The sequence below is a fragment of the Sphaeramia orbicularis genome, chromosome 6 (assembly GCF_902148855.1).
Source record: "Sphaeramia orbicularis chromosome 6, fSphaOr1.1, whole genome shotgun sequence".
In the NCBI taxonomy this organism is placed as follows: Eukaryota; Metazoa; Chordata; class Actinopteri; order Kurtiformes; family Apogonidae; genus Sphaeramia; species Sphaeramia orbicularis.
In genome coordinates this window covers 10,653,402-10,679,726 of record NC_043962.1, presented here as the reverse complement: position 1 = coordinate 10,679,726, position 26,325 = coordinate 10,653,402, and the positions used below count along the sequence as shown (strand labels likewise).

Below are 26,325 nucleotides of genomic sequence, written 5' to 3'. Positions count from 1 at the left end.
TTTAAATTGTCATTTACACGATCAAAATAAAGATATCAGTCAACCAAACCAATATAATTTGAATAATACAACAAGGCCGTATTTGCTTAGATTTGAGTTTAGCGTTTGTTTTCTTGTTTTTCTATGAAACTCTGTCAGCCTGCGGTGATAAGTTTGAACCTAACAGGCACAGACGACATTAATAAAACATCAGGAAACCAGGTGAGGTCAGATGTGAGGTCAGAGCGTGACCTTAGGGTCGCTGAGCAGAACGTATTAACAGGCCGCTCAGTGTTTACACAGCTCCCAGTCTGGAATGGACACACACACACACACACGCCTCCACAGAGGTGTAACACAAACACACTCTGTACAGTCCTCATGTGAGACGCCCAACGCCATCAACGCCAACGCCGCCGTGCTGCGTTTGTGTACATCTGTGAGGCTTTTTCTCCACACACACACACACATGCAGACACGCTGCCATGTGGAATGCGAGCGCTGCGTCTGCGGTGTCAGGTTGCACTAGGTGTTCCAGGCGGTGACCCTGGCATATCTGTGTTTGTTTTATGTCACGGCCCCTCCCTCTGGGGACATGACAGTCCAGCGGAGCCCGAGGGGATGAAACCTGAGATAGGCAGAGCTTAGTAGTAAACAACAACTCCTTTATGAGGCTGAGGCTGAGGCGGCTGCTGCTGCCTTCACTGATCTGAGCCACAGACAAAGATTTTCTGGTTAGGGCAGTGGCTGCTCAGAGGGGGTGGGGGGGTCCTGTCAGCCCTGGGGGGCCTTCAGGGCGGTCTGGGGGAGCACGGGAAGACCTGGGTTTCACTGCATGTTCATTTAAAGGAGTGATATATGCTTTTTTTTTTTTTTTTTAATGGATTTGTGAATAGAGTAGAGTAGAGTAGAGTAGAGTAGAATGGAATAGAATAGAATAGAACAGATTAGAGTCGAGTAGAATAGAATAGAATAGAACAGAGTAAAACAGAGTAAAACAGAGTAGAGTAGAATAGAATAGAATAGAATAGAATAGAATAGAATAGAATAGAATAGAATAGAATAGAATAGAATAGAACAAATTAGGGTCGAGTAGAATAGAATAGAAGCAAGATTACAAAGTAGGAATGTAATGGAGTGACAGAAAAGAAGAGAATACATGAATATGGGTGAAAAAAATGTAAACAGCCTGTATTTAGATGATATTAAATCCCAAATATGAAATATGAAAAGAAATGTTCAAATTACCTTTTATTTAGCTTTTCATTTTATGTATGTATGTATGTATGTATGTATGTATGTATGTATGTATGTATGTATTTATTTATTGTCTTTTTTTGGTACATTTTTTGAAAGTTTCACAGTTAACATCTTTTTTTTTTAGTGCAACTTTAGAACATACAATACAATATACAAACTGTTATAGAGGACATTTTAATAATACCACGAGACAAATTCAAAGTAAACAAGGAGCATGTAAAGCAACAACTCTAATCTGGTGGCATGGAATTTTTCTTTTTTTTTTTGTCTTTTAAAATGTGTGTATATATATATATATATATATATATATATATATATATATATATATATATATATATATATATATATATATATATATATATATATATAGGAACTTGAGAACATACAATACAATATACAAACTCTTATAACAGACAAATTCAAAGTATACAAGGAGCATGTAAAGCAACAACAACGACAACGACAACAACAACAACAAAACAGTTTAATCTACTGTCAGGGAGTTTTTTTTATTATTATTATTGGAACTTTAGAACATACAATACAATATACAAACTGTTATAGAGGACATTTTACTAATACCAAGAGACAAATTATAAGTAAACAAGGAGCATGTAAAACAACAACTCTAATCTGCTGTTATGGACTTTTTCTTTCCTTTTTTTTTTTTTTTTTTTAACTTGTTGGATGTTCTTTTTTTTTTTTTTTTTTTAACTTGTTGGATGTTGTTGTTTTTTTTTTTAACTTGTTGGATGTTCTTTTTTTTCTCTAACATGTTGGATGTTCTTTTTTTTCTCTAACATGTTGGATGCTCTTTTTTTTTAACTTGTTGGATGTTCTTTTTTTTTTTTTTTTTAACTTGTTGGATGTTGTTGTTTTTTTTTTAACTTGTTGGATGTTCTTTTTTTTCTCTAACATGTTGGATGTTCTTTTTTTTTTTAACTTGTTGGATGTTGTTTTTTTTTTTTTTTTTTTTTTTTAACTTGTTGGATGTTCTTTTTTTTCTCTAACATGTTGGATGTTTTTTTTTTTGTCTAACTTGTTGGATGTTCTTCTTTTTTTTTTTTTTAACTTGTTGGATGTTGTTTTTTTTTTTTTTTTTTTTTTTTTAACTTGTTGGATGTTCTTTTTTTTCTCTAACATGTTGGATGTTCTTTTTTTTGTCTAACTTGTTGGATGTTCTTCTTTTTTTCTAACTCCTTAGATGTTGTTCTCTACATCAGAGCTGTTCCACCTCAGATCCCTTCTCTTCCTCCTGTGAATGGAGTTGAGTCTCTGCACTCTTTTCTTTTGTTGTTGAACGCAGCCCATACAGTCCGGCCCCTTCCCCTTCCCCTTCCCCCCTCTCCCTCTCTCTCTCCTCTTTCTCTTTCTTTTTTTTTTCCACCCATCCTCCCATCTCTCACTCACTCTATTGCATCCATCCAGGGTGACGCTAGTCCCTCTCACCCCGCCCCATTCAACTCAGTCCACTGCGTTCATTTCATTCCTGCTCCCATTCCGCGCATATTTCGCATCCTTGGAGAGACGCTGCGCATTTTACGCACTCAGCGCGTCCCGATCCTTCATCAAAACCCAAACCGAGCGGACACTCTGGAGTTGGCCGAGCTCTTCCCGATGCTGTAGCGGCTCCGATCCGTGGGAAAGTGTGGGAATTAATCCGTAAAAGAGGCGAATGAATCGAGGTAAGTTCCCAAGGAGGAGTCCTCGTCCCCCCCCACCCCCTCTTTTCCTCCTCTCCCTCTCCTTCCTTTACTCGGAGCTGTAGCCTTTTGCGCGTCCGAGCCCCCCGGACGTTCGGCTTGTTTTTTTTAACACCCTGAAGTGGACACTGGAGCTGAAATTACACCCATTTCCGCGGCATCGACACAGAAATCGAGCCTAAATGAAGCCGGTGTGGATGTTAAATAAGTCCGACAAGAGATTTTGCGCTTTTCCGCGTGCGAAGGGAGATGTCGCTTTCGGCACAGTTTTATCCCCCTTTCACCCGACACTAAATCAGATCTGTTTTCCCCCTGACACTTGTTTTTTTTTTTTTTCCTACATTTAAACCCACACCTTTACACACACACATCCTGGGTAGAGTTAACCCTGCAGAAAAACACGCAGTTAGTGCAGAACAAACCCAGGGCTCAGTGCGTGTTTTCGCTGCAGCGCCGGGAAGCCGCTTAACAAAGCTGGGAGTGAATGGGGGACTTGTTGCATCGGCGGGGTTTTCGCTTTTCCTCCACAGGCCCCAGTCGGAGGAACAGGCCAGAGGCAGATAACATGCACTCAGCCGGTGTTTACCCAGAGGACAGGGCGCATTAGAGGCACCAGGAGAGGCCCAGCACACAGGTTGTTGGAGGTTTTTTTTTTTTTTTTTTTTTTTTTTATTATTTTGGTGCGCGTTTGTGTTTTGATAAATTAAAAATATACCCAAAGTCACTCCATGGAGCTTCTAAACATCACCTGTTCTCCAAAAAAACTGAATTATTTTAGTTTAATCTGTGTAGGAAATGAGTAAAATCAGCTTTAAGTATAGATAGTTTTGATATTAAATGATCCCACCAGTTTTATTAAGTCCATCTCATACATATATATATACAGTTGAAGTGTCTCTGGTAAGGCTTTCTTAAATCTCCTGTGGTATCAGTACTCTTTAATATCCCCGTACAGGCTCCTAGCTGTGGTTTTTGGTTGTGCATTTGCATCTGATGACCCTAAATATACCTAAAGTTACTCCATGGAGCTTCTAAACATCACCTGTTCTCCAAAAAAACTGAATTATTTTAGTTTGATCTGAGCAGGAAATGAGTAAAATCAGCTTAAAGTATGGATGGTTTTGTTATTAAATGATCCCACCAGTTTTATTAAGTCCATCTCATACATATACGTGCAATTTAAGTGTCTGTGGTAAGGCTTTCTTAAATCTCCATAGAGGATCCTAGCTATGGTTTTTGTTGCGTGTTTGTGTCTGATGAATTAAAAATATATCCAAAGTCACTCCATGGAGCTTCCACACATCACCTGTTCTCCAAAAAAACTGAATTATTTTAGTTTAATCTAAGTAGGAAATGAGTAAAAGAGTAGGAAATGAGCAAAATCAGCTTAAAGTATGGATGGTTTGGCTATTAAATGATCACACCATAGTTTTATTAAGTCCATCTCATACATATATATACAGTTGAAGTGCGTGTGGTAAGGCTTTCTTAAATCTCCTGTGGTATCAGTACTCTATAATATCCCCATAGAGGATCCTAGCTATGGTTTTTGTTGCGTGTTTGTGTCTAATGAATTAAAAATATACCCAAAGTCACTCCATGGAGCTTCCACACATCACCTGTTCTCCAAAAAAACCTGATTTATTTTAGTTTAATCTAAGTAGGAAATGAGTAAAAGGGTAGGAAATGAGCAAAATCAGCTTAAAGTATGGATGATTTGGCTATTAAATGATCCCACCACAGTTTTATTAAGTGCACATATACAGTTGAAGTGTCTGTGGTGAATGTACTTCTTAAATTTCCTGTAGTATCAGTACTCTTTAATACCCCCATAGCTGTGGTTTTGGCTCTGATGAACCTAAATATACCCAAAGTGACTCCATAGAGCTTCCACACATCAAATCTCCAAAAAAAATTAGTTTTATTTTAGTTTGATCTGAGTAGGAAATGAGTAAAATCAGCTTTGAATATAGATGGTTTTGTTATTAAATGATCCCACCAGTTTTATTAAGTCCATCTCATACATATACATGCAGTTTAAGTGTCTGTGGTAAAGCTTTCTTAAATCTCCATAGAGGATCCTAGCTGTGGTTTTTGGTGCGTGTTTGTGCCTGATGAACTAAAAATATACCTAAAGTCACTCCATGGAGCTTCCACACATCACCCACTGTGTAAAAAAATGTTTAATTTTCATTTTATCTGATTGGAAAATTAGCAAAATCAGCTTTAAGTTTGGATGGTTTGGCTATTAAATGATTACACCACAGTTTTATTAAGCGCACCTCATATATATACATGCAATTTAAGTGTCTGTGGTAAGTCTTTCTTAAATCTCCTGTGGTATCAGTACTCTTTTATATCCCCATACAGGCTCCTAGCTGTGGTTTTTGGTTGTGCATTTGCATCTGATGACCCTAAATATACCCAAAGTTACTCCATGGTGCTTCCACACATCACCTGTTCTCCAAAAAAATGTTTTATTTTAGTTTGATCTGAGTTGGAAATGAGTAAAATCAGTTTTAAGTATGGATGGTTTTGTTATTAAATGATCACACCAGTCTTATTAAGAGCACCTCATACATATACATGCAATTTAAGGGTCTGTAGTAAGGCTTTCTTAACTCTTTCATGCACGAATTATGAGAACCTTAACCCTTTTATGCATACTGGTCACTACAGTGGACAGCTATTCTCCAGCTGTTCTCTTGTATATTCGTGGATTTTGTTGTTTTAGTTTCGTATCATCCAACACAACACCATCACATACACTGCAATTCATACCATTACTGTAACTTTGCTGTTCTTTATAAACGTGATCTGCAGAAATATGTTTTAGTGTAAATCAATAGCTAATTGTTATTAGACTGTAATTTAAAAGTTTTCATAATCAAAAAGTTTTTTTTTTTTTTTGCATATTATCTCCATGAAATGAGCAATAACTAGTATTAGATTATGTTAAAATGTTAGAAAACATCAGATTAGCTGCATGAAAAATGGTTTTATTTCATAGTTTTCACTTTCTGATGACGGGTTTTAAATACACGTTGTTTTTTTTTTGTGTTTTGCCTCAAAAATTAAACACATGGTGTCCAGGTGAGTGGACATTTTTGTAACTCCATGAAAAATAGGTTCATAAAAAAAAAAAAATCAATTGCATTGTTTTTTTCATGCCTAAAGAGGAATAAAAGCACTTGGGGGGGGGGGGGGGGGGGGGGGGGGGGGAAATCTCGACTGAGGTTTTCATAATTCATGCATGAAAGGGTTAATCAAGATTTTTTTCCCTGAGTGTTTTTGTTTCTCTTTAAACATGAAAAAAACAGTCTGATTGAAAAAATTCTTATAAAAAATAAATAAACAGATAAAATAAATAAAAAGTAAAAAAAAACATTAAAAAATAAAAAAAAAAAGTAAAAAAAAAATAAAATATAATAATAATCATCATCATCAGCTGGACACCATGCGTTTAATTTTTGAAGCAATAAAACATGTATTTACTGATAAACTGTGTGAAAACTATGGGAGGGGGGCTTGTGATTCTGGGGGTTTATGCTCAGGGGAGATCTACACAAGGTTACCAATTCATGTCAGAAAAGATACGTAGTGTCTTAAAACTTTAATAAAGATATGTGTAAAAAAAAAAAAAAAAAAAATCCATGAATGCACAAGAGAACAGCTGTAGAATAGCTGTCCACTGTAGTGACCAGTATACATGAAAGGGTTAAATCTCCTGTGGTATCAGTACTCTTTAATATCCCCATACAGGCTCCTAGCTGTGGTTTTTGGTTGTGCATTTGCATCTGATGACCCTAAATATACCCAAAGTCACTCCATGGAGCTTCTAAACATCACCTGTTCTCCAAAAAACTGAATTATTTTAGTTTGATCTGAGAAGGAAATGAGTAAAATCAGCTTTAAGTATAGATAGTTTTGTTATTAAATGATCACACCAGTTTTATTAAGCGCACCTCATACATATATATGTACAGTTGAAGTGTCTGTGGTAAATGTACTTTGTAAAAGACCTGAAGGCTTTCTTACATTTCCTGTGGTATCAGTACTCTATAATACCCCCATAGCTGTGGTTTTGGCTCTGATGAACCTAAATATACCCAAAGTGACTCCATAGAGCTTCCACACATCAAATCTCCAAAAAAATTAGTTTTATTTTAGTTTGATCTGATGAGGAAATGAGCAAAATCAGCTTTGAATATGGATGGTTTTGTTATTAAATGATCCCACCAGTTTTATTAAGTCCATCTCATACATATATATATACAGTTTAAGTGCCTGTGGTAAGGCTTTCTTAAATCTCCTGTGGTATCAGTACTCTTTAATATCCCCATAGAGGATCCTAGCTGTGGTTTTTGGTGCGTGTTTGTGTCTGATGAACTAAAAATATATCTAAAGTCACTCCATGGAGCTTCCACACATCACCTGCTGTCCAAAAACACTGTATTATTTTAGTTTAATCTAGTAGGAAATGAGAAAAATCAGCTTTAAGCACAGATGGTTGTGTTTTTAAACGATCACACTATAGTTTTATTAAGTGCACATATACAGTTTAAGTGTCTGCGGTGAATGGACTTATTAAATCTCCTGTGGTATCAGTACTCTATAATATCCCCATACTGTGGTTTTTACGTCTGATGAACCGAAAATATACCCAGAGTGACTCCATGGAGCTTCCACACATCACCTGCTGTCCAAAAAATGTTTTATTTTAGTTTGATCTGATTAGAAAATGAGCAAAATCAGCTTTAAGCATGGATGATTTGGCTATTAAATGATCCCACCACAGTTTTATTAAGCGCACATATACAGTTTAAGTGTCTGTGGTGAATGTACTTCTTATGGTTGTCTTAAATTTCCTGTGGTATCAGTACTCTATAATATCCCCATACTGTGGTTTTGTGTCTGATGAACCTAAAATATACTCAAAGTGACTCCATGGAGTTTCCACACATCACCTGCTGTCCAAAAAATGTTTTATTTTAGTTTGATCTGATTAGAAAATGGGAAAAATCTGCTTTTAGTATGGATGTTTTGATATTAAATGTTCACACCACAGTTTTATTAAGCGCACCTCATACATACCTACATACATATATGTATACATGACATTTAAGTGTCTATGGTAAATGTATTTTTTTAAATCTCATGTGATATCAGCACTCTATAGTATCCCCATATAGTCTCCTACTTCTGGTTTTGGCTCTGATGAACCTAAATATACCCCAAGTCACTCCATGGAGTTTCCTCACATCACCTTCTGTCCAAAAAATTGTTTTATTTTAGTTTGATTTGATTAGAAAATGAGAAAAATTAGCTTTAACCCATAAAGACCCAGTGCTACTTTTATGCCAGTTCCCAAATGTATTTTCTCTTTATTTTAACATTTCTTAAGTGATTTATCACCATTTATTCTAATATTATGCTCTGTATTTGTGCTTTTTTTGTGATAATCATGTATTTTTCTGTATTTAATTGACTGATCATGTAGAAGTTTATTAAAACTCAGAGCAAAGTTGAGGGTTATTGTATCAAAAACAGAGAAAACTGAAGACAAAATGGCTTTTTCAACAAAATCTGTCATTAACTAAACATAAGCGAAGTGTCTCCATCCACTGTCATTGATCCAACTCCAACTCTTTTATTGACAAACTGCATTTTACACCAATTATTAATATGGATTGATAAGATTAGTGGATCAACAGGTATTAAACCGTTTAGACCAGTATACAGTTTGTGTCACCAGTGGCTTTTTGGGTCTTTATGGGTTAAGTATGGCTTGTTTTGCTGTTAAATAATCAAATGATCACACCATAGTTTTATTAAACACACCTCATACATACATACATACATACATATATATATACAGTTGAAGTGTCTGTGGTGAACGTACTTCTTAAATGTCATGTAATATCAGCACTCTATAACATCTTGATACAGGCTCCTAGCTGTGGTTTTGCGTCTGATGAACCTAAATATACCTTAACCTCCTCAGACCCAGCGATGGGTTTTCTGTCCATATTTGTAGACAAGAGTTTCACAACTTTATACAAAAAAAAAGAAAAAAAAGAAAACTGTCCACCACAAAGGACATTCCATAAAAATTGTAAAAACTGCATCTGAAAAAACTGTTGTATCATGATGTTTCCAGTAGAGGCACTTATTTAATAATAAAAAACAAACTAGAAGCACTCGGAGAGCGCAGACCTCCGCCAAGGCTGATCAGTGGCCCCCCCCCGTGGGCCCCCCCACCCCCGATCACCACCAAAATGTAATCATTTCTTCCTTATCCCATTTCCAACAAACCCTGAAAATTTCATCCAAATCTGTCCATAACTTTTTGAGTTATGTTGCACACTAACGGACAGACAAACAGACAGACAAACAAACAAACAAACAAACCCTGGAAAAAACATAACCTCCTTGGCGGAGGTAAAAAAGCTGGTACTTTGCTGACATTTCCTGGGTCTTAGGAGGTTAAGTCACTCCATGGAGTTTCCTCACATCACCTGCTGTCCAAAATAATGTTTTATTTTAGTTTTATCGGATTAGAAAATGAACCAAATCAGCTTTAACTATAGATGGTTTTGATATTAAATGATCACACCATAGTTTTATTAAGTGCACCTCATACATACATATACAGTTGAAGTGTCTGCGGTGAATGTACGTCTTATATCTCCTGTGGTATCAGTACTCTATAATATCCCCATACTGTGGTTCTGCATCTGATGAACCTAAATATACCCAAAGTCACTCCATGGAGCTTCCTCAGTCCTCACATCACCTGCTGTCCAAACAAAAAAAATTACATTGTTTTTAATTTTAGCCCATAAAGACCCAGTGTTACTTTAGTGACAGTTCCCAAATGTATTTTTCCTCTATTTTTACCCTCTCGTATGTGATTTATCGCCATTTACTCATATATTATCCTCTGTATTTTGCATTGCTATGTGAAAATCTGGTATTTTCTTAGATTTAATGTAGATGTTCATTAAAACTCAGATTAAAGTTGAGGGTTATTGTATTAGAAACAGAGAAAACTGTTAAAACTTTAGCAAAGATCTAAATATCTGAACATAAATCAACTGTGTCCATCCACTGTCATTGATCCAACTCCATGGGTTTTAGTAGTAAATCAATGCTGTAGAAGATAATGGTGTTTCCATGGTAACTACACAGCCTCTGAACGTCCAAATGGGTCATATGTGATGACCATGAAAAGACGACAATTTTACACCAATAACACTGGTCAACAACAAATTTATTGTGTTAAGTTTTTGGAGCTGATTTAGGATCATTTTGGTGTGCTGAATCCAAAAATCACATTAACCCATAAGGACCCAGTGTGACATTTGTGGCAGTTCCAAAATGAATTTTTCTCTATATTTAACCTTCCTTAAATGGTTTATCACCATTTATTGTAATATTATCTTCTGTATTTTGAGGGGTTTTTTTCGGTGAAAATCAGGTATTTTCCAACATTTAATTCACTGATCATGTAGATGTTCATAAAAGCTCAGAGTAAAGCTGAGGATTATTATATCAATAGCAAAGAAAAATGCAGAAAAAGTGATTTTTTTTTTTTTTTTTTCCGCAAAAATATATCATTAATTGAACAATAACCCAGTGTGTCCATTCACTGTCATTGATCCAACTCCATGGGTTTTACTGGTGAATCAATGTTGTAGAAGATGACGGTGTTTCCATGGTAACTATGGAGCCTCTGTACATCCAAATGGGTCATATCTGATGACCATGAAAAGATGACAAACTGTATTTTACACCAATTATTTACATGTATTGATAGGATTAATGGATCAACAGTTATTAAATAGTTTAGATCAGTAGATGTTTTTGTCGCCAGTTGATGTTTGGGTCTTTATGGGTTAATTTTGCTCAATCAGGTCAACTTTCTGAACTATGCTACATATTGGCTTTTTAACATTTTTGCTTACATTTATGGGCATTTTCACATCATATGATACAAAATTCTTTCATATTTCTTGCAATAAACGAGTTCTGAAGATTTTACTTTTGCCAATTTATGGTTAATGGTTTTTTTAATATTACAGGTGAATGAAATGGCTTCGACTAGAAGATCTTGCAAAAATAAGCCTGACGTATTCTGCTACATCTGCGCTGAATACACCATTGTACCTAACAGGAATCAAGTCACAAGTTTCATAAAGTGTGCTTACCAATCTTATTTTGGTATTAAACTTGGTGACCAAGATAAAAATTCAATAAAATAAAATAAAAATCAAATTAGCAAAAAAAAACCTGACCTGATTGAGAAAAACAGATGTCATTTTTGGATTTAGCGGTGCAAAATGGTCCGAATTCAGTTGAAAAAACCTAGACAACTTGCGAAAAACATTTGTTTGTAACCCAGTGTTATTGACGTGACTTGATAGAATAAGTGGATCAACAGGTATGAAACAGTTTAGGTCTGTGATTTTTGGTCCCTGGTGGATGTTTGGGTCTTTATGGGTTAATTTGATCTGATAAGGAAATGAGCAAAATCAGCTTTAAGTATGGATGGTTTTATTTTAAATGATTACACCACAGTTTTATTAAGCGCACCTCATACATATATATATACAGTTGAAGTGTCTGTGGTGAATGGACTTTGTAAAAGACCTGAAGGCTTTAAATCTCCTGTGGTATCAGCACTCTATAATATCCTCATACAGGCTCCTAGCTGTGCACTGTATTTCCTTTTAAATATTGATTAAAGGCCTGTTCTTGTTCTTCATAAAAAGGCATCTGTGGCCATGCAGGAAAAAAAAAAAAAACCCACAATGTAATTGTTGGAGAAAATTATAGCCTGTAGGATGAAACGGAGTAGATGCATTAATTTCTGTGACAGTAATCCATCTGTCAGATGAGGGGAGGGGTGCCACAGATTAAAGAATACACTGAATTTAATGGAATTGTGTCGAGCAGGAGATAAATCTGCACTTTTGAGGAAACTAGTCACAGCCCAAGATGTTTTGTTGATGTTGTTTTTGAGACGGTCAAACAGTACGAGACAAACCTGAACGTGAAATAAACAGTAAAAGTCTAAAAACAGGTTCTTCTGCCAGAATCTGGTGAAGTTTATTGAGTAATGTGGCTTGGTTTATTGGAGATAATATCATTAACGCTCAACATATATGAGGCAAGGCAAGTTTATTTGTACAGCACATTTCAGCAACAAGGCAATTCAAGGTGCTTCACACAGGACATTGAAATACAACGACAAGGGAAAAAGAAACACATTTAAAACATTATAAAAGAAACGTAACAGGGGATTAACCCTTTCATGCATACTGGTCACTACAGTGGACAGTTATTCTCCAGCTGTTCTCTTGTATTTTCATGGGTTTTGTTGTTTTAGTTCCATATCAGCCAACACAGTGGACACTTACGCACCATCTCATAAACTGCAGTTCATACCATTACTGTAACTTTGCTGTTCTTGATTGGTTCTTGAGTGGAAATCAATTGTTAGTTGCTATTTTTTGCATATTATCGCCATGAAGTGAGTAATAACTAGTGTTAGAATATGTTAAAATGTGAGAAAATATCAGATTAGCAGCATTAAACATGTTTGTATTTCATTGTTTTCATATCATTTTCTGATAATTGGGTTTTAAATACTTGTTTCTTTGCTTCAAAAATATAATGCATAGTGTAGCTGAGTGGACATTTTTGTAAATCCATGAAAAAAAAAACAACTCAATTGTATTGTTTTTCATGCCCAAGGAGGAATAAAAACACTCAAAAAAAAAAGAACAAAAAACAAAAACTTAACTAAGGTTCTCATAATTCATGCATGAAAGGGTTAAAAACAGCAAGTAAGAAAACAACACATAAAATCCAAAAATATAAAAACACACACATTAAAGTAAGAGTTGCAGAGTTTCGAAGGAGAATGTAAAATTTAAAAAGTCAACAACGTTTTAGTCAAAGGCAGCAGTGAACAGGTGAGTCTTTAACGTCAGACTCTCAGCAGACCTGAGATTTTCTGGTAGTTTCTTCCAGATATACGGAGCATAGAAACTGAACGCTGATTCTCCATGTTTAGTTCTGACTTTTGGAACCCAGAGCAGAAAATAGAAAAATCTACAAACGGATTTAAATTAAAATGTATATTTTTAGTAAGTTTTGGTCCATATTTAGTTCGTGAGAGTAGAGTGAAATAAGTCAAGACCAGAAAAAAAGTATATACTAATGAAAATGTGCAAGTTTTTAACATTTAAACCTTAATATTGATATGGCAGCGTATGACACTTTCTATCGCTTTTTGTTCCCACTTTTGATTTAAAAAAAAAAAACAAGAAACAAGACAAAAGACAAAGAAAGAATGTGATTTAATGATACTGTTGTAGATTTGGGATCTGACAATTGTGTAAAATATGGATTATATGGTCGGAAATGTGGATTTTTTTAAAAACTTGATTGGCTGTTTATCACTTTTAGTAAAAAAAAAAAAACCTAAATAAAAGTGACAAAGAAACAATGAGGTTTCCATGTAAGTGTAACAAATCCAAGTTTTTAGACAGCGTTCTCCTTCCTTAACTGAATCTGCGTTGTTTTAATTTGGTCTGAAATGTGAAGTTTTTCTTTGGTTTGTCCATTTTTAATCAACTTAAACAGGCATAAGCTGAATGTGGGAGCAGATGATCGCCTCTGTTCCTCTTTGTTCCCTCTTTGTAAAGTGTCTCGAAATGAGAAAAAAGTGTAACAGAGGAAGGAGAGGCGAGTGTGTGTGTGTGTGTGTGTGTCATTGTCTTTGCTGTGTCTCGGCTATAGTGTACAAAGCTTTGTCAGTCACCCTGAGCAAACAGCCTCCCATAGTCCCCTCCACTTCTTTTAACCCCCCCCCCCCCCTTTTTTTTTTTTTTTTTTTGCTCTCCCCTCTCCAGTCCGTTGACATCTGTTTTGAGTGCTCCGTGCACCTGTAGCAACCAGGGAAGTGTGTGTCTATTTGTGTGTGTGTGGAGGAGGAGGACGAAGGGAGGTGCAGAATGCAAATCCAGGCGTTTGTTCTGGGTCTAAGCAATGCAGACTGACTGACTAACGACCATTTGGTGTGTGTGTGTGTGTGTGTGTGTGTGTGTGTGTTTGCCTCTTGCCGTCCAGGCCAGGCTCCTATTGTTGCAGCAGCAGCAACAGGCGTCGGTGGATGAGGACGCACCATATGGCCTCTGTGTGCTTTAGTCACAACCGCTGTGTACGTGCGCGTGTTTGTGTGTGTTCGCGTACTTCGCCAATGCTGTTACAATATGGTGGAGTTGCGAGCGGCGCGGGCTGATCGCCGCCTTCCTCCTTGTCGTCTCATCTGTCGACTCATTTCGAGACAAGAGGAGCAAAATCCGCCGCACAGATTTAGATTTTTGCACAGATTTTTTTTTTTTTTTTTTTTTAAATCGACCCGGGATTAAGTATAGTCTTGTGGGTGTAACATTATTTTTGCCACGTGCACATGTTGTTGAAATATTGTAAGCAGTAGAAGAAGCAACAGGTGACACTCTCACTGCTTAAATTTCCTGTGATTCTCTTATGATTTATTTCAGTTCCTGCAGCGACTGTAGTGACTCACAAATGAAATAACTGGTGTTTTTGTAAATTATGTTTTATTTTGTATCACTGGCACAGTTAGCCTTTTTGTTTCTCACTTGTTGGTAGCAGCCACAAATGTCAACAGAAAGCACTGAAAAAAAATACGTATGATGGAATTTTGGACTTATATTAAAGCGCCTGAGTCCAAAAATGTACCCTTAGTTTACTTTTAATAAATATTTGATAGCATATTTCTATCACAGCCTTTAAGTTTACGGCGGCTAATATTAGCTCACATACACGTGGCATGTTTTTAAACTGATTTTTTTTTTCTTTTATACTATAATTTTTCAGATATCTGTTGTCACTATTTTACTTTTACCTCTGTCTGTTTTATACTAACTCGCATATAAATTACGGTTTTGTACATTTTTATATTGTTTTGTCTTGAAAGATCAGCATCTTACGGCGGCTAATATTAGCTTACGTTCATGTGACATGTTTTTAAACAGATTTTTTTCTTCCATACTATTCTTTTTCATGTATCTACTGTCACTATTTAACTTTTACCTCTGTCTGTTTTATACTAACTCACATATAAATGATGGTTTTGTACATTTTTGTTTTTGTCTTGAAAGAGCAGGATCTTATGGTGGCTAATATTAGCTCACATTCATATGACATGTTTTTAAACTGATTTTTTTTCTTCTATACTATTATTTTTCAGGCATCTACTGTCACTATTTAAGTTTTACCTCTGTCTGTTTTATAGTAACTCACATATAAATGATGGTTTTTACATTTTCATTTTATTTTGTCTTGAAAGAGAAGCATCCAATGGCGGCTAATATTAGCTCACATTCATGTGACATGTTTATAAACTGATTTTTTTTTCTTTTGTACTATTTTTCAGGCATCTACTGTCACTATTTAACTTTTGACCTCAGCCTGTTTTCTAGTAACTCACATATATATGATGGTTTTATACATTTTTGTTTTATTTTGTCTTGAAAGAGCAGCATCTTATGACGGCTAATATTAGCTCACATTCATGTGACATGTTTATAAACTGATTTTTTTTTCTTCTATACTATTATTTTTCATGCATCTACTGTCACTATTTTACTTTTACCTCAGTCTGTTTTATACTAACATATAAATGATGGTTTTATACATTTTTGTTTTATTTTGTCTTGAAAGAACAGCATCTTATGGCGGCAAATATTAGCTCATGCGAGCTAGCTTTATGTAGCTAGCTAGTCTAGCTAACTTTCTATCGATTTCTCCCATTACTGAGTCCATTTTCCAATCATGTAGCTTTTCTTTTGCTACTTTTACACCACAAAATTGCCTTTTTTCTGTTGTTTGTTGTTGCTTTAGCTTTAGCATTAGCTTTTCAGTCTCAGTAAATCATATGTGTTGATGTCAAGTATAGAGGATGTAAATTCCTGGTGTTGTTAAAAACCATTAAATTCATTCATCTAGATTTGATTTTATGCTTTTTTATGCCCTTTATTTACTCTCTGCTTTTAATAAATGTGAATGAATTTCCTCTGGCCTGCGAAACATGAGCAGAATGTCACAAATGGCATGAAAATTCTTCGTCTGTGCTTGTATGTAGTGAGATTTAGAGAGCGGAGCTGGTTTATTGGAGCAACAATGTTGAGTGGGGTAAGGGGGGGGTGGGGGGGGGGGTGAGCAGGGGGCAATGAGGGTAGGTGAGGAAAGGGAGTGGGGGAGTTTTGGGGGTTTGCTGTAGGGTGAGGAGGTGGGGGGAAGGCTTTGTTTAGGGGATGGGGGAACAATAGGCGTCCTCCTGGGTGGGTTGGGGTGGGGTGTGTGGGCTGGTGTACTGGGAACAGGGGGTGGGGTGGGGTGGGGGGGTTCTGGCTGCAGGAGGGCCACCGGAGCCTGTACTGGCTTGTCTGACTGCCTGTCTCTTGGCTCCGTCTGCCACTCATTCACTCACTAATGTAAAAACATCCCAGAATAAGCCTTTTGTCGCTGCTTTGATGCGACAAAACTCTAAAACCACAGAGAACTAAGAGTGTTCTGTCCCTGACGGAGGTGACAGGCACCAATGAAAACTAAGACTAGAACCAAAACAAGCAGCAAAGAAGTGATTTATTGAACTGAAATAAAAGTTAAAGCCACTTAAGTATGATGAACAATGCACCAGACTCATTAACAGTTTTTTTTTCCAAAAGCCATCTACTCCCTAAACCAGTGGTTCTCAATCTTTTTCTGTCGGTCCCCCCTTTGGACCACGAAAAATCTCCAAGCCCCCCTCAACCCCAACAACATTGTACCTGTGGTGCAATTATAACTTTTATTGAAAGAAACATCAATATTGTTAGAATACTTTTTGCTTTTCCTTGAATAATTTGTTGTGCAAATTAAAAATAACTTTGATTTTTGACTGAACAATACAAATGACCTCAACAAAACTGCTCCCTGAGACATTATTTTTCCAATTAAAAATAGGAAATGTGTAATTATCTTACAACTATGACAATAAGGTAAATTTTTTTGTAGAACAACAAATAAATTTGGTAACAAAGATGAACATTTTAACAATATCAGTGGCTGCAATGAGCCTGTTTCTGTTGCACATCTCAGAACATTAAAGTGCAATCTGTACAAACTGTGCAAAACCAGAAACATTGCACATTTTTCTTTTCCAGTCCAACCCTTGTCCATTGTCCAAACCTAAACTCTTGGTCTAGTCTAGTGACAGATCTCTATGGCAGTAGATTTGTTTGTTGTACGTCCCTAAAATGAGTCCAGGGTGCTCCAGCGCTAAAACATTAGTTCCACTTGCTACATGTTCTAACCTGAAGAAAAAAAACAAAACACCTACGAATGATCTCATGCCCCCTCTGGAAAGCCACAGTTTGAGAAACACTGACCTAAACCAACATACACCATAGTCACCAGCACATTAAAATCCAAGCTGGAGGACTTTTATTCAGATGCACTTTTTTATATAATTGCACTTTTATATAGTAGTATTTGAATACTGATGTGTTTCGGTGTGTTTGTTGTGCTTGTTGAATGTATTTATGAGTGGGAAGTGTGTAGTATGAATGTTACTGTTTAAATTCCAATTATCATGATAACTGTGTTTGATCTATCTATCTATCTATCTATCTATCTATCTATCTATCTATCTATCTATCTATCTATCTATCTATCTATCTATCTATCTATCTATCTATCTATCTATCTATCTATCTATCTATCTATCTATCTATCTATCTATCTATCCATTCATCCATCCATCCATCCATCCATCCATCCATCCATCCATGAAAAAGAAAGTAAAACAATTCGAACTTGATATGGAAAATGGTCAAACAGTAGCCATAAAGTTCCATCTTTAATGCACATTTGTATATTTGTATGTTTACATGTTGATATTTGAATGTTTCTGCTAACAGAAAGTACACTGTCCCTAATATTTTAATTGTTTTGTTTGTTTTTTTTTTTTTCAAAATACAACTTGGTTAAAATATTTTAGTGTGTGTATGAGTACTTTTTGAACATTTTGAGCACAATTTCAACAATACCGCGATAATAATGATAACCGTGATAATTTTGGTCACAATAACCGTGATATGATATTTTCATATCGTTACATGCCTAGTTGGACCATAAAAGATTATCCAAAACAAGGAGCTACTTTATATTGAAATAAATGTTGGAATGGCAATCAGTTAAAGTTCGCTCTCTGACAGGACATTACTGTGTTTTGACCCAAAACTAAACTGAATTAAAAAACAAACAAACAAACAAACAAACAAAAAAACAACCTGAAAGACAAAGACAAAGCAAAAACAATGTGAATGATTGTGTATCAGTGTGAACAACATCCTGTCAGAAATGTCAGAGTTATAATAAAAGAATTAGAATAAACCACAGAAGCAGAAATCCTGACACACACAGATAAACCGGTGGGTGAAGCTGATACTGGATGGGAAGTCTGACTAAACCGTACGTTTCCTGACCCCAGCAGGAGCCGAGCAGGAAGTCTCAGTTTCACCTAGTTCTTTGCTTACTTTCCCGGGCAGAGGAATTGACACGATAAACACTGTGGATGACGGAGGCTCTGCTCGGATTCTCACAATCTGAGTTTTTGTCTGGTCGGCCTCGCTGTGATTACTCTCAGTTATTTGCGCTGTGGTTCTCGGGTTTAACATTTCAGCTTCTCTGAAAAAGAGCGTGATGCATTATTCAGAAAGAACTCAGTAATTGAAATAAGATGAAAGAAAATAAGATTTCACCAAATGAAAACAGGGAGCCTGTAACATTTTATGCTAATCTCGCTGGCACAGTTAGCCTTTTTGTTCCTCACTTGTTGTTAGCATGAATGTCAACAGAAAGCAGTACGATGGAATTTTGGTCTTTTATCCACATTTTATAATAAGAACCAAAATGTACCCTTAGTTTAATTTTAATAATGATTTTAGCACATTTCTACCTTAGCCTTTAGCTTTCTAGTGGCTAACATTAGCTCACATTCAGCTTACTTCTCTTACATGTTTTTTTGACAATTTCTTTTCTTCTATATTATTATTTTTCAGGTGTCTTGTCTCTGTTTTAGCTTTCCCTCAGTTTGTTTTAGAGTGACTCACAAATTAAAAAGCCAGTTGTTTTGTAAATTTTGTCTTATATTATCTCGTCGGCAAAGTTAGCCTTTTTGTTCCTCACTTGTTGTTAACATGAATGTCAACAGAAAGCAATATGATAGAATTTTAGTCTTTTATCCACATTTTATAATAAGAACCAAAATGTAGCCTTAGATTCATTTTAATAAAGATTTTAGCACATTTCTACCTTAGCCTTTGGCTCAGGGTGGCTAATATTAGCTTACATTCAGCTTACTTCTGTTATATATTTTTTTTGACAATTTCTTTTCTTCTATATTATTATTTTTCAGGTGTGTGTTGTCACGATTTTAGCTTCACCTCAGTTTATTTTATCGTGACTCACAAATCTAATAGCTAGTGGTTTTGTAAATTTTGTCTTATGTTGTCTCGATGGCATGGTTAGCCTTTTTGTTCCTCACTTGTTGTTAGCATGAATGTCAACAGAAAGCGGTATGATAGAATTTTGGTCTTTTATCCACATTGTATAATAAGAACCAAAATGTACCCTTAGTTTATTTTTAATAAAGATTTTAGCACATTTCTAGCTCAGGGTGGCTAATATTAGCTTACATTCAGCTTACTTCTGTTATATATTTTTTTTGACAATTTCTTTTCTTCTATAGTATTATTTTTCAGGTGTATGTTGTCACGATTTTAGCTTCACCTCAGTTTATTTTATCGTGACTCACAAATGAAATAGCTAGTGGTTTTGTAAATTTTGTCTTATGTTGTCTCGATGGCACGCTTAGCCTTTTTGTTCCTCACTTGTTGTTAGCATGAATGTCAACAGAAAGCAGTACGATGGAATTTTGGTCATTTATCCACATTATATAATAAGAACCAAAATGTACCCTTAGTTTCATTTGAATAAAGATTTTAGCACATTTCTACCTTAGCCTTTAGCTTATGTGGCTAATATTAGCTTACATTCAGCTCTTCTGTTACATGTTTTTTGACAGTTTCTTTTCTTCTATATTATTATTTTTCAGGTGTATGTTGTCACTATTGTAGCTTCACCGCAGTTTGTTTTATAGTGACTCACAAATTAAATAGCCAGTGGTTTTGTAAATTTTGTTTTATGTTGTCTCACTGGCCAAGTTAGCCTTTTTGTTCCTCATTTGCTAACGGAAAACACTACAAAAAAGCCAGTTTCATGGAATTTTGGTACCCATTATACTCCACATTGTTTAATAAATCCCCAAATTTTTCCCTTAGTTTACTTTTAATAAAGACTTTATCACATTTCTACCTTAGCCTTTAGCTCAGGGTGGCTAATATTTGCTTACATTCAGCTCACTTCTCTTACATGTTTTTTGACAATTTCTTTTCTTCTATATTATTATTTTTCAGGTGTCTTGTCACTATTTTAGCTTTGCTTCTGTTTTATCGTGATTCACTTATGAAATAGTCAGTGGTTTTGTAAATTTTGTCTTATGTTGTCTCGCTGGCAAAGTTAGCCATTTTGTTCCTCATTTATTAACAGAAAGCACTACAAAAATGTCAGTTTGATGGAATTTTGGTACCTATTATACTCCACATTGTATAATAAATCCCCAAAATTTTCCCTTAGTTTACTTGTAATAAAGATTTTTGCACATTTGTACCTCAGCCTTTAGCTTATGGTGGCTAATATTAGCTCACATTCAGCTCACTTCTGTTACATGTTTTTTAACAAGTTTTTTTTCCTGTCTACATTTTTTTTTTTTTTTTTTTTTTTTTTTTTTTTTAATTTTTTTTAGGTTTGTCACTATTTTAGCTTTGCCTCAATCTATTTTATAGTGACTCACAAATGAAATAGCTAGTGGTTTTGTAAATTTCGTTTTATGTTGTCTTGCTGGCAAAGTTAGCTATTTTGTTCCTCATTTGTTAACAGAAAGCACTACAAAAAAGTCAGTTTCATGGAATTTAGGTACCCATTATACTCCACATTGTTTAATAAATCCCCTATTTGTTCCCTTAGTTTACTTTTAATAAATATTTTTGCACATTTCTGCCTCAGCCTTAAGCTTATGGTGGCTAACATTAGCTCATATTCAGCTCACATGTGCTACATGTTTTTTAACTTATTTTTTTCCTCCTACACAATTATTTTTCAGGTATCTATTGTCACTATCTGTGTCTGTTTTATAGTAACTCACTAATAATAACCAATGTTTTTGTAAATTTTATCTTATTTTGTCTTGAAAGAGTATCTTATGATCGCTAATATTAGTGCATGCTAGCTAAGTTTCTGTAGCTAGCTTCTTTTGCTAACTATATATTTTCCTTTTTTTTCTTTACTGAGTCAGTTTTCTGACCTTGTGACTCTTCTTTTGCTACTTTTACACCACATTTACCTATTTTCTGTAGTTTGTTGTTGCTTCCATGAAGGTTATTTTAGCTTAGCTATAACATTAGTGTGTTAGTGTCAACAAATTTTATGTTTTGATGTCAGGTATAGAGGATGTCCATTCCCAGTGTCAGTAAAAAATCTAAATTTTTAATGACAATACCATTCTCCGAACTTTTAGACCTTAAAATGCCAGATTTTAAAAGGCTTTAAAAAATTAATTAGATTTTTTCCTCGGTCAAAGCCTGAAATTAAAGCCCGCTGCACTTTTTCACAAGAAAATTAGGAACCAGACAAACATATAGGGATGAGGAAAACTAATGATGTGATGTGAAATATACGTTAAACTACATAAATAATCGTAATTTTAAACAGAACTTGTAGAAATGTTCAGAAACCCAAATGACACTCATTGCTTAGAGCTGTAGTAGTAGTAGTTGTAGTAGTGGTAGTAGTTGTAGTAGTAGTAGTAGTAGTTTATTTGGTCATTAATTACTTTAAACAGCAAACAACATATCCATTGTTCCACATACAATGCGACTGAAAGGGTTTAAGCTGAAGTAAAGACTTATTTTGCGTAACCCTATTTATAATTAATACATTTCCACATGAAAACAAACAACAACAAAAAATTATTATTTTTTCAATGTAATCATTGCTAAATATTCAACAGAAGAGAACACATAGGTAAATCATGTCCTTATCTCAACTACCAATGTTGATCCTAGTCTTTTAAACAAGTATTTTCTTTAGTCAATCCTGAGCTCTAGATTTTTGAATAATAGTTAATTTGTACGTCTTTTTAAAAGTTTTAATTGTTTTAGACTGTTTTAATCAATCTTCCAGGCCATTCCAAATATTAACCCCTCTAACGGAAATACATCTACGTTTTTTTATTTGTTCTTGCCTTGGCTTTTTAAAAATATCGATTCCTCTGAGACTATACTGACTTTTCCTCCATTCAAACATCTCCTGTCACTTGTTGCTAATCCTAACTTTAACAAACATCAAACATAACAATAAATGTTTCGGTTCGTTGTGCAAACAATATATTATATTTCAGTATTTGGTCCTATTTAACGTGCATGTTTACGGGGTAGGCAGCCGTTTCACCATGAGCCTCCTAACCTGCATCTGTCTAAATAAAGCAATACCCAAGTTTTAATGGACCACAGATGGAAAACACAGATTAGGGGCTAATTCATTTTGTATGAGTTTGTGTGTGTGTTGTAAGCAGTGCTCTGTTAGCTGAGATGGGATGGAATTGTGGGAGGAGGATGGACTGCACTGTACTCTTTTTACAATCAAGCAACCATACATGCTTCTGGGGATGGGAATGGAGAACCGGTTCTTTTTGAGAACCGGATCCTAGCAGCTCAATTCCTTGGAATCGTTTGTCTGCCTGCTTAACGATTCTGCTTATCCATTCTGCCTTCATTGCGCATGCACGATGACGTCATGCGTACGCTGCATTGTTTTGATCGGCACGTAGCCAACATGGAGTTGAGGCAGAAACGGTCTAAAAAGACGACACCAGGTCCACTGGAACACTGTCAAATCTTCCATGTCTTCAAAAGGGCGGAATCCTTCCAATCCGCTCAAACATTTGTCCACACCAAGGGTCACCAATCCTGGTCCTCAAGGGCTGCTATCCTGCATGTTTTAGATATTTCCCTCTTCCCGCACACCTGACAGTTGTTATCAGGCTTCTGCAGAGCTTGATGATAGGCTTATGGTTTGAATCAGGTGTGTTGGAAGAGGGATACATCTAAAACAAGCAGGATACCGGCCCTCGAGGACCAGGATTGGTGACCCCTGGTCCACACAGTTTGTCATTCATTCACAGGAATGTCACATATTTGATACTCTACTTAGCGACGCTTGTGAATGTAGCAGCAGAGTGAACACCGGGCCCAGTTCCGGTTCTGGTGCGGGCAACAAACATCGTAAGTCCTCAAATACAAGTTTCTGAAGGTAAGAAGGGAAAGGAAATAATGTGCACAACAACGGGAGATGAGCCAGGCCGAGTCGAACTGGTTCCACCAGAAAAAAGCGTCTTTAGTTTCACTTTCACTGCACGCTGCCGCCACCCCCCCGAACTGGGTCTGGTGTCATCTGTTATTATTTGTACATACTGTATATGGGATATTTTCTGTGCAGAGATGGAAATATAAAAGACAGTTAATGCAAACACACCCGTTAGTACTCTTTTATTCCCCCACCCAATGAGAATCGATAAGGAATGGGATTGATAAGCAAAATCGATAATGGAATCGGAATGGTTAAATTCTTAGCGATTCCCATCCATACATGCTATGTATGAGATGATAAAAATGACACACACGCACACACATACACACACACAAATACATGTGGATTTTGTCTGCACAGTGCTCATGAGTTCACACTTATTAAATGGTGTTAGTATTGCTGTAACCTCCGCAGGCCTGTATTTGTACTGGTGAATGATATTGTCCTGTGTTTGTGTGTGTGTGTGTGTGTGTGTGTGTGGGACATGGGACAGTGTTGATGTGAAGACCCCCCCCCCCCCTCCTTTTCCCACCCACCAGGAAGAGGCCAGACCCTCATCCTGACTCAGCAAAACTAAGCAAAAAATGACGAATAACAGAGAGGGCCTGAGAACAGAGGGAAAAAAAAAGAGCTGCTAGCTAAACCTTTTACCATCACATTTCCAGGAGGAAATAAGCACTTCACTGTATCAGTGTGCAATCTGTGACCAATTACTGTGTGTGTGCATAAATGGTAATGCTTCTGTGAGAAGAGATGGTGAAATAATGAGGGGTGCATGCTGTGAATCATAGCCTCTTCACCGCTCATAAAGCAAGTCTCTCCCAATTTCTCTGTCTTTCTCAAGTGTATATTAGCGCAGAGAAAGACTGAAAGAAGCATCGGCCGTTTCTTTTCACAGGTGCTGCTTTCTAATTCGGCCTACATGAATGTCCGCCTTTGTTTTTTAAATGTAAAATCAGGTCATGACTAATCAAACTAACTCAAGACTTTCATAAAGGTGTTTTTTTCCCCCCTGGCATTATGTATGATGAAGAAATCAGTAATGGATTAATTGAAATCGTGACCATGTGAACAATAAAGCCTGAATGCAGAGAGTTGTGTCACTGCTGAGAAAAACTAAGGACATATTGAGTTATATCTGAAGAAGTTGAAGTAAAAGAAATCTCATTTTATTCATGAAACGTGTCATAGAATCTGATTGATTGTACACATCATCTACTGTGTAATGCTTTACTGACTGATGGTGAAGCCAAAGTGAGCATTAGGCACGGATAGGGATGGAACGATATGAAAATTTCATATCACCGTTATTGTGACCATCATTATTATCGCGGTGTTGTTGAAGTTGTGCTCAAAATGTTCAAAAAGTACTAATACACACACTGAAATAATTTAACCAAGTTGTATTTAAAAAAAAAAAAAAAAAAAATTAAATAATCGGCACAATGTACTTTCTGTTGGCAGAAACATTCAAATATTAACCCTTAGTGGTCTGAGTCTATTTTGTCTGTTTTTCAGAACTTTTGATTTTGCCTTTATATACTATATAAACAAATGTTTACTATACCCATGTTTGGTATCTTTTTTTTTCAGCACAGCTTCATTTATATCATCTGCCTATTATTTTTTCACTTTAACCTCCTATAAAAACATAAAAGGACAGAACACACACAAAAAAATAAAATAAGATTTGAAAAATGTATATACTTTATTGCATAGAGAACACACAGATGCTTAACGAACCTTTTCAAAGACTTTAAAAGTGAATATTGGTTGCAAATATTAGGTATATAAAATTACAATTTTAATAGATTAAAACTATACTCAAATATTTGACATAAAAGCAGATCTTTACATAGGTGTTTTCTCCAGAAAAGTGCGGTAATCAAACATGATTATCATGATAATTAGAATTTAAACGGTAATACTAACTGTCTGCAATTTTACCGCTGTTTATCGTTATATTGGTAATTGTTACATCCCTAGGCACGGATAATAAATATAATTTCTAATACTCATGCTTTGATAAATATGAGCATCATGATGTTGTTGTTTCCAGTCCATATTATCTGATAAAGCTAAATGTTTTTAGATCCAATCCACCATCCCACATTGTATTTCACAGCTGTTGAAAGCGTTGTGCGATTACACCCACAGTTCAGCCGAAATTCAGCCGAAGCGAACACATTGTTTTCGGTTCTAACTGGTGGGAGTCATCGCATGGTTGATATTTGTGCAGTATTCTAAAGAAGCACGTCTTCCCTTTTCATGTTGTTGACCTAGGTTTACATCTAATGGCACATTTTACCAAAGAGCTTGTATTACAATCAGACGCCACTACACCGAGGTGTGAAAGCACCAGGAATGCACCCAACATGCTTTGCTCGTGGCTCATTCAAAGCCAGTCAAGGACACGTGTCCCTGGATGACCTGGAGTGTGCAGCCCCTCCTGCCCCTCGACTGCACTAAAGGATGGCCTTATTGACACTCTAATGTGCAATAAAGCTCAACTAATCTCTTCAACGCAGTTTGATACAGATGATTTGTTGGTGTCAAACAGGTTGTATAAAGCGTTTCACCTCCAAATGTCTGGATCGGCTCCGGCTAGTGTTTACCACAGACGCAATCAAAGAAGTGAGAAATGTAAAACTGATCACAATGGTCACTTGAAACGCACACAAAACACTTTAGTGCTAAAGTGCAGCTGATAATGGTTGGATAGAAACTGGTTTTGGATGTTTTTAGGCATTTTTAGACTGAACTGAAAGGCATGTTTATGTTGTTTTATCTACGACAGCACTCACGCAAGTTGTCT

The 26,325-nt window shown here is 35.9% G+C and overlaps 1 protein-coding gene across 1 annotated transcript in view; it reads left to right on the top strand.

Annotated features, from left to right (window-relative positions):
• Positions 1-2,714: 2,714 nt before the first annotated feature.
• The window catches only part of tead1a (TEA domain family member 1a), a 119,925-nt gene continuing 96,314 nt past the window's right edge, over positions 2,715-26,325 (top strand). The window contains exon 1 of the mRNA XM_030137692.1: positions 2,715-2,924. The gene's annotated coding sequence lies outside the window, so the exon portion shown is untranslated. The remainder of the gene's footprint in view (positions 2,925-26,325) is intronic.